The sequence below is a fragment of the Lolium rigidum genome, chromosome 4 (assembly GCF_022539505.1).
Source record: "Lolium rigidum isolate FL_2022 chromosome 4, APGP_CSIRO_Lrig_0.1, whole genome shotgun sequence".
NCBI classification, from domain to species: Eukaryota; Viridiplantae; Streptophyta; class Magnoliopsida; order Poales; family Poaceae; genus Lolium; species Lolium rigidum.
In genome coordinates, this window is record NC_061511.1 from 136551136 (window position 1) to 136558747 (window position 7612).

A 7612-nucleotide genomic window follows, 5' to 3' on the forward strand; every position below is an offset into this window, starting at 1 on the left:
TATTCATGGCGAAGTTCTTCTTCGTTAAATTGTTATATGGTTGGAATTGGAAAATGATACATGTAGTAACTCTAAAATGTCTTGGATAATTTGATACTTGGCAATTGTTATGCTCATGTTTAAGCTCTTGCATCATATACTTTGCACCCATTAATGAAGAAATACTTAGAGCTTGCTAATTTGGTTTGCATATTTGGTTTCTCTAGAGTCTAGATAACATCTAGTATTGAGTTTTGAACAACAAGGAAGACGGTATGGAGTCTTATAATGTTTACCATATGTCTTTTATGTGAGTTTTGCTGTACCGTTCATCCTTGTGTTTGTTTCAAGTAACCTTGCTAGCCTAAACCTTGTATCGAGAGGGAATACTTCTCATGCATCCAAAATACTTGAGCCAACCACTATGCCATTTGTGTCCACCATACCTACCTACTACATGGTATTTATCCGCCATTCCAAAGTAAATTGCTTGAGTGCTACCTTTAAAATTCCATCATTCACCTTTGCAATATATAGCTCATGGGACAAATAGCTTAAAAACTATTGTGGTATTGAATATGTACTTATGCACTTTATCTCTTATTAAGTTGCTTGTTGAGCGATAACCATGTTTACGGGGACGCCATCAACTATTCTTTGTTGGATATTATGTGAGTTGCTATGCATGTCCGTCTTGTCCGAAGCAAGAGAGATCTACCACCTTCATGGTTGGAGCATGCATATTGTTAGAGAAGAACTTTGGGCCGCTAACTAAAGCCATGATTCATGGTGGAAGTTTCGAGTTTGGACACATATCCTCAATCTCATATGAGAATAATAATTGTTGCCACATGCTTATGCATTAAAGAGGAGTCCATTATACTGTTGTCCATGTTGTCCCGGTATGGATGTCTAAGTTGAGAATAATCAAAAGCGAGAAATCCAAAATGCGAGCTTTCTCCTTAGACCTTTGTACGGGCGGCATGGAGGTACCCCATTGTGACACTTGGTCAAAACATGTGCATTGCAAAGATCCGGTAGTCCAAGTTAATTAGGACAAGGTGCGGGCACTATTAGTACACTATGCATGAGACTTGCAACTTGTAAGATATAACTTTACATAACTCATATGCTTTATTACTACCGTTGACAAAATTGTTTCATGTTTTCAAAATAAAAGCTCTAGCACAAATATAGCAATCGATGCTTTCCTCTTTGAAGGACCATTCTCTTTACTTTTATGTTGAGTCGGTTCACCTATTTCTCTCCACCTCAAGAAGCAAACACTTGTGTGAACCGTGCATTGATTCCTACATTCTTGCATATTGTACTTGTTATATTACTCTATGTTGACAATTATCCATGAGATATACATGTTACAAGTTGAAAGCAACCGCTGAAACTTAATCTTCCTTTGTGTTGCTTCAATACCTTTACTTTGATTTATTGCTTTATGAGTTAACTCTTATGCAAGACTTATTAATACTTGTCTTGAAGTACTATTCATGAAAAGTCTTTGCTATATGATTCACTTGTTTACTCATGTCATCACCATTGTTATGATCGCTGCATTCACTACATATGTTTACAAATAGTATGATCAAGGTTATGATGGCATATCACTTCAGAAATTATCTTTGTTATCGTTTTACCTGCTCGGGACGAGCAGAACTAAGCTTAGGGATGCTTGATACGTCTCCGACGTATCGATAATTTCTTATGTTCTATGCCATATTATTGATGATACCTACATGTTTTATGCACACTTTATGTCATATTCGTGCATTTTCCGGAACTAACCTATTAACAAGATGCCGAAGTGCCGGTTCTCGTTTTCTGCTGTTTTTGGTTTCAGAAATCCTAGTAACGAAATATTCTCGGAATTGGACGAAACGAAGACCCGGGGCCCTATTTTTCCACGGAGCTTCCGGAAGACCGAAGAACACACGAAGTGGGGCCACGAGGTGGCCGAGCTATAGGGCGGCGCGGCCCAAGCCCGGCCGCGCCGACCTATAGTGTGGGCCCCTCGTGACGCCCCTTGACCTGCCCTTCCGCCTACTTAAAGCCTCCGTCGCGAAACCCCCGATGCGAAAAACCACGATACGGAAAACCTTGCCGAGACGCCGTCACCGCCGATCCCATCTCGGGGGATTACGGAGATCTCCTCCGGCACCCTGCCGGAGAGGGGATTCATCTCCCGGAGGACTCTACACCGCCATGGTCGCCTCCGAAGTGATGAGTGAGTAGTTCACCCCTGGACTACGGGTCCATAGCGATAGCTAGATGGTTGTCTTCTCCTCATTGTGCTTCATTGTTGGATCTTGTGAGCTGCCTAACATGATCAAGATCATCTATCCGTAATTCTATATGTTGTGTTTGTCGGGATCCGATGGATAGAGAATACCATGTCATGTTAATTATCAAGTTATTATACATGTGTTGTTTATGATCTTGCATGCTCTCCGTTTCTAGTAGAGGCTGTGGCCAAGTTTTTACTTTTAACTCCAAGAGGGAGTACTTATGCTCGATAGTGGGTTCATGCCTGCATTGACACACGGGACGAGTGACGAAAGTTCTAAGGTTGTGTTGTCGTTGTTGCCACTAGGGATAAAACATTGGCGCTATGTCCGAGGATGTAGTTGTTGATTACATTACGCACCATACTTAATGCAATTGTACGTTGCTTTGCAACTTAATACTGGAAGGGGTTCGGACGATAACTCTGAAGGTGGACTTTTTAGGCATAGATGCGGTTGGATGGCGGTCTATGTACTTTGTCGTAATGCCCAATTAAATCTCACTATACTTATCATGTCATGTATGTGCATTGTTATGCCCTCTCTATTTGTCAATTGCCCGATTCGTAATTTGTTCACCCAACATGCTTTTATCTTATGGGAGAGACACCTCTAGTGAGCTGTGGACCCCGGTCCATTCTTTAATACTTGAAATACAAATCTGCTGCAATACTTGTTTTACTTGTTTTCTCTGCAAACAATCATCTTCCACACAATACGGTTAATCCTTTGTTACAGCAAGCCGGTGAGATTGACAACCTCAGCTGTTTCGTTGGGGCAAAGTACTTTGGTTGTGTTGTGCGGGTTCCACGTTGGCGCCGGAATCTCCGGTGTTGCGCCGCACTACATCTCGCCGCCATCAACCTTCAACGTGCTTCTTGACTCCTACTTGGTTCGATTAAACCTTGGTTTCTAGCCGAGGGAAACTTGCCGCTGTGCGCATCACACCTTCCTCTTGGGGTTCCCAACGGACGTGTCAACTACACGCATCAGAGACAGCAGCGTTGATGAAGATGGCGGTGGTGTCGATGGAGAAGCCTTCCGGGGGCACTTCCCCGTCCCGGCGGCATGCCGGAACAGAGACTCCTGTCCTCCAGATCTTGGCTTCGCGATGGCGGCAGCTCTGAAGGTTTCTCGTACCGTGGTTTTTCCGTCTCGAAGATTTAGGTCAGGGACCTTTAAATAGGCGAAGAGGTGGAGTCGGAAGGCTGACGGGGCCACCACACAGTAGGGCGGCGCGCCTGGCTCCTTGGCCGCGCCGCCACCATGTGTGGGCCCCCTAGGGCTCTCCTCTGGCGGCTCTCGGGTGTTTTGGAAACTTCGTGGAATTCTAAGATGCTGGGCGTTGATTTCGTCCAATTCCGATAATATTTCCTTACTAGGATTTCTGAAACCAAAAACAGCAGAAAACAGGAACTGGCATTTCGGCATCTCGTCAATAGGTTAGTTCCGGAAAACGAATCAAAACGATATAAAGTGTGAACAAAACAGGTAGGTATTGTCATAAAACTAGCATGGAACATAAGAAATTATAGATACGTTTGAGACGTATCAAGCATCCCCAAGCTTAGTTCCTACTCGCCCTCGAGTAGGTAAACGATAACAATGATAATTTCTTAAGTGACATGCTACCAACATAATCTTGATCAACATTATTGTAAAGCATATGAGATGAATGCGGCGATTCGAAGCAATGATGAAGACAATGAGTAAACAAGTCGAATCATATAGCAAAGACTTTTCATGAATAGTACTTTCAAGACAAGCATCAATAAGACTTGCATAACAGTTAACTCATAAGCAATAAATTCTTAGTAGAAGGCTTTGAAACAACACAAAGGAAGATATAAGTTTCAGCGGTTGCTTTCAACTTCAACATGTATATCTCATGGATAATTTTCAACACAAAGTAATATAACAAATGCACTAGGTAAACATGTAAGAATCAATGCACAGTTGACACAAGTGTTTGCTTCTAAGATAGAAGGAATAGGTAAACTGACTCAACAATAAAGTAGAAGATAGGCCCTTTGCAGAGGGAAGCAGGGATTAAATCATGTGCTAGAGCTTTTTAAGTTTTGAAATCATATAGAGAGCATAAAAGTAAAGTTTTGAGAGGTGTTTGTTGTTGTCAACGAATGGTAGTAGGCACTCTAACTACCTCATCAACCAGACTTTCAAGAGCGGCTCCCATGAAGGACGTTATCTCTACCAGCAAGGTAGATCATCCCTCTTCTCTTTGTTTACACATGTACTTTAGTTTAGTTTATATTTTTTCATTTTTTTTTAGATGACACTCCTCCCAACCTTTGCTTTCTCAAGCCATGGCTAACCGAATCCTCGGGTGCCTTCCAACAATCACATACCATGAAGGAGTGTCTATTCGCAAAATTAAGTTGCTTACTGATGAATCATAGCAAAACATGTGAAGAGAATTATTAATGCAAGTTGTAATTAATTGGGGCTGGGAACCCCATAGCCAGCTCTTTTTGCAAAATTACTGGATAAGCGGATATGCCACTAGTCCATTGTGAAAGTCTGTCAGAAGTAAATGACAAGATCGAAAGATAAAACACCACATACTTCCTCATGAGCTATAAAACATTGACACAAATAAGAGATAATAGCTTTTGAATTGTTTAAAGGTAGCACATGAAGTATTTGCTTGGAATGGCAGAGAAATACCATGTAGTAGGTAGGTATGGTGGACACAAATGGCATAGTTTTTGGCTCAAGGATTTGGATGCACGAGAAGAATTCCTCTCAATACAAGGCTAGGCTAGCAAGGTTGTTTGAAGCAAACTCAAGTATAAAACGGTGCAGAAAGACTCACATATGAACATATTGTAAGCATTATAAGAGTTTACATCGTCTCCTTGTTGTTCAAACACCTTAACCAGAAAATATCTAGACTCTAGAGAACCAATCATGCAAACCAAATTTTAACAAGCTCTATGTAGTTCTTCATTAATAGGTGCAAAGTACATAATGCAAGAGCTTAAACATGATCTATATGAGCACAACAATTGCCAAGTATCAAATTATTCAAGACATTATACCAATTACCACATGAAGCATTTTACGTTTCCAACCATATAACAATGAACGAAGCAGTTTCAACCTTCGCCATGAACATTAAAAGTAAAGCTAAGAACACATGTGTTCATACGCAACAACGGAGCGTGTCTCTCTCCCACACAAGCATGAATTTATTCAAACATAAACAAAAACAAAAGAAAACAGACGCTCCAAGTAAAGTACATAAGATGTGACCGAATAAAAATATAGTTTCAAGAGAAGAAATCTGATAAATTGTTGATGAAGAAGGGGATGCCTTGGGCATCCCCAAGCTTAGACACTTGAGTCTTCTTGAAATATGCAGGGATGAACCATGGGGGCATCCCCAAGCTTAGACTTTTCACTCTTCTTGATCATAGTATATCATCCTCCTATCTTGACCCTTGAAAACTTCCTCCACACCAAACTCGAAACAACTCATTAGAGGGTTAGTGCATAATCAAAAATTCACATGTTCAGAGGTGACACAATCATTCTTAACACTTCTGGACATTGCCCAAAGCTACTGGAAGTCAATGGAACAAAGAAATCCATCCAACACAGCAAAAGAGGCAATGCGAAATAAAAGGCAGAATCTGTCAAAACAGAATAGTCCATAAAGACGAATTTTTTAGAGGCACTGGACTTGCTCAGATGAAAATGCTCAAATTGAATGAAAGTTGCGTACATATCTGAGGATCACGCACGTAAATTGGCAGATTTTTCTGAGTTACCTACAGAGAACCCTGCCCAAATTCGTGACAGACAAAAATCTGTTTCTGCGCAATAATCCAAATCTAGTATGAACCTTGCTATCAAAGACTTTACTTGGCACAACAATGCACTAAAATAAAGATAAGGAGAGGTTACTACAGTAGTAACAACTTCCAAGACACAACAAAACAGTAGCAAAATAAAGACATGGGTTATCTCCCAAGAAGTTCTTTCTTTATAGCCATTAAGATGGGCTCGGCAATTTTAATGATGCACTCGCAAGAAATAAGAGTTGAAGCAAAAGAGAGCATCAAGAAGCAAATTCAAAACACATTTAAGTCTAACATGCTTCCTATGCATAGGAATCTTGTAAATAAACAAGTTCATGAAGAGCAAAGTAACAAGCATAGGAAGATAAAACCAGTGTAACTTCAAAAATTTCAGCATATAGAGAGGTGTTTTAGTAACATGAAAATTTCTACAACCATATTTTCCTCTCTCATAATAACTTTCAGAGGCATCATGAACAAACTCAACAATATAAGTATCACATAAAGCATTCTTATTCACATGCATAAAAGTATCATTACTCTCCACATAAGCATAATCAATTTTATTAGTTGTAGTGGGAGCAAATTCAACAAAGTAGCTATCATTATTATTCTCATCATCAAATATAGGAGGCATATTGTAATCATAATTAAACTTATCCTCCATAGTAGGCGGCACCAAAAGACCACTATCATTATAATCATCATATATGGGAGGCATATCATAATCAACATAAACTTTCTCCTCAATACCCGGAGGGCTAAAGAGATCATTTTCATCAAAACCGACCTCCCCAAGCTTAGAATTTTCTATATCATTAGCAACAATGGTGTTCAAAGCGTTCATACTAATATCATTGCTACTAGCGTGCAAATAAGGTTCCATAGGTTTTTTAATTTTCGCATTAAACCATTCATGTCTTGACTCGGGAAATAGTTTAAAAAGCTCACAGATGTTTTCCATTATGCCTTACTAGTGTTTAACAAGAAACAAAAAGACGCAATTGCAGGATCTAAAGGAAATAGCTTCGAGCACACACACAACGGCAACAGAAAAGTACTTAGTTACCTGGACCAGAGTGTGAGTGCCTTTTACATTACCTCCCCGGCAACGGCGCCAGAAAAGTGCTTGATGTCTACGGGTGCTTCTATTTCTTGTAGACAGTGTTGGGCCTCCAAGAGCAGAGGTTTGTAGAACAGCAGCAAGTTTCCCTTAAGTGGATCACCCAAGGTTTATCGAACTCAGGGAGGAAGAGGTCAAAGATATCCCTCTCAAGCAACCTCCGCAATCACGATACAAGAAGTCTCTTGTGTCCCCAACACACCTAATACACTTGTCGGATGTATAGGTGCACTAGTTCGGCGAAGAGATAGTGAAATACAAGTAGTATTAATGAATATGAGCAGTAGTAACGACGCCAGAAAAGTGCTTGCTGGCGTGCAGTTGATGGTAGTATTATTGCAGGAAGTAAAGATGCAGTAAAACAGTAAACAAGCGATGATTGCAGTATTGGA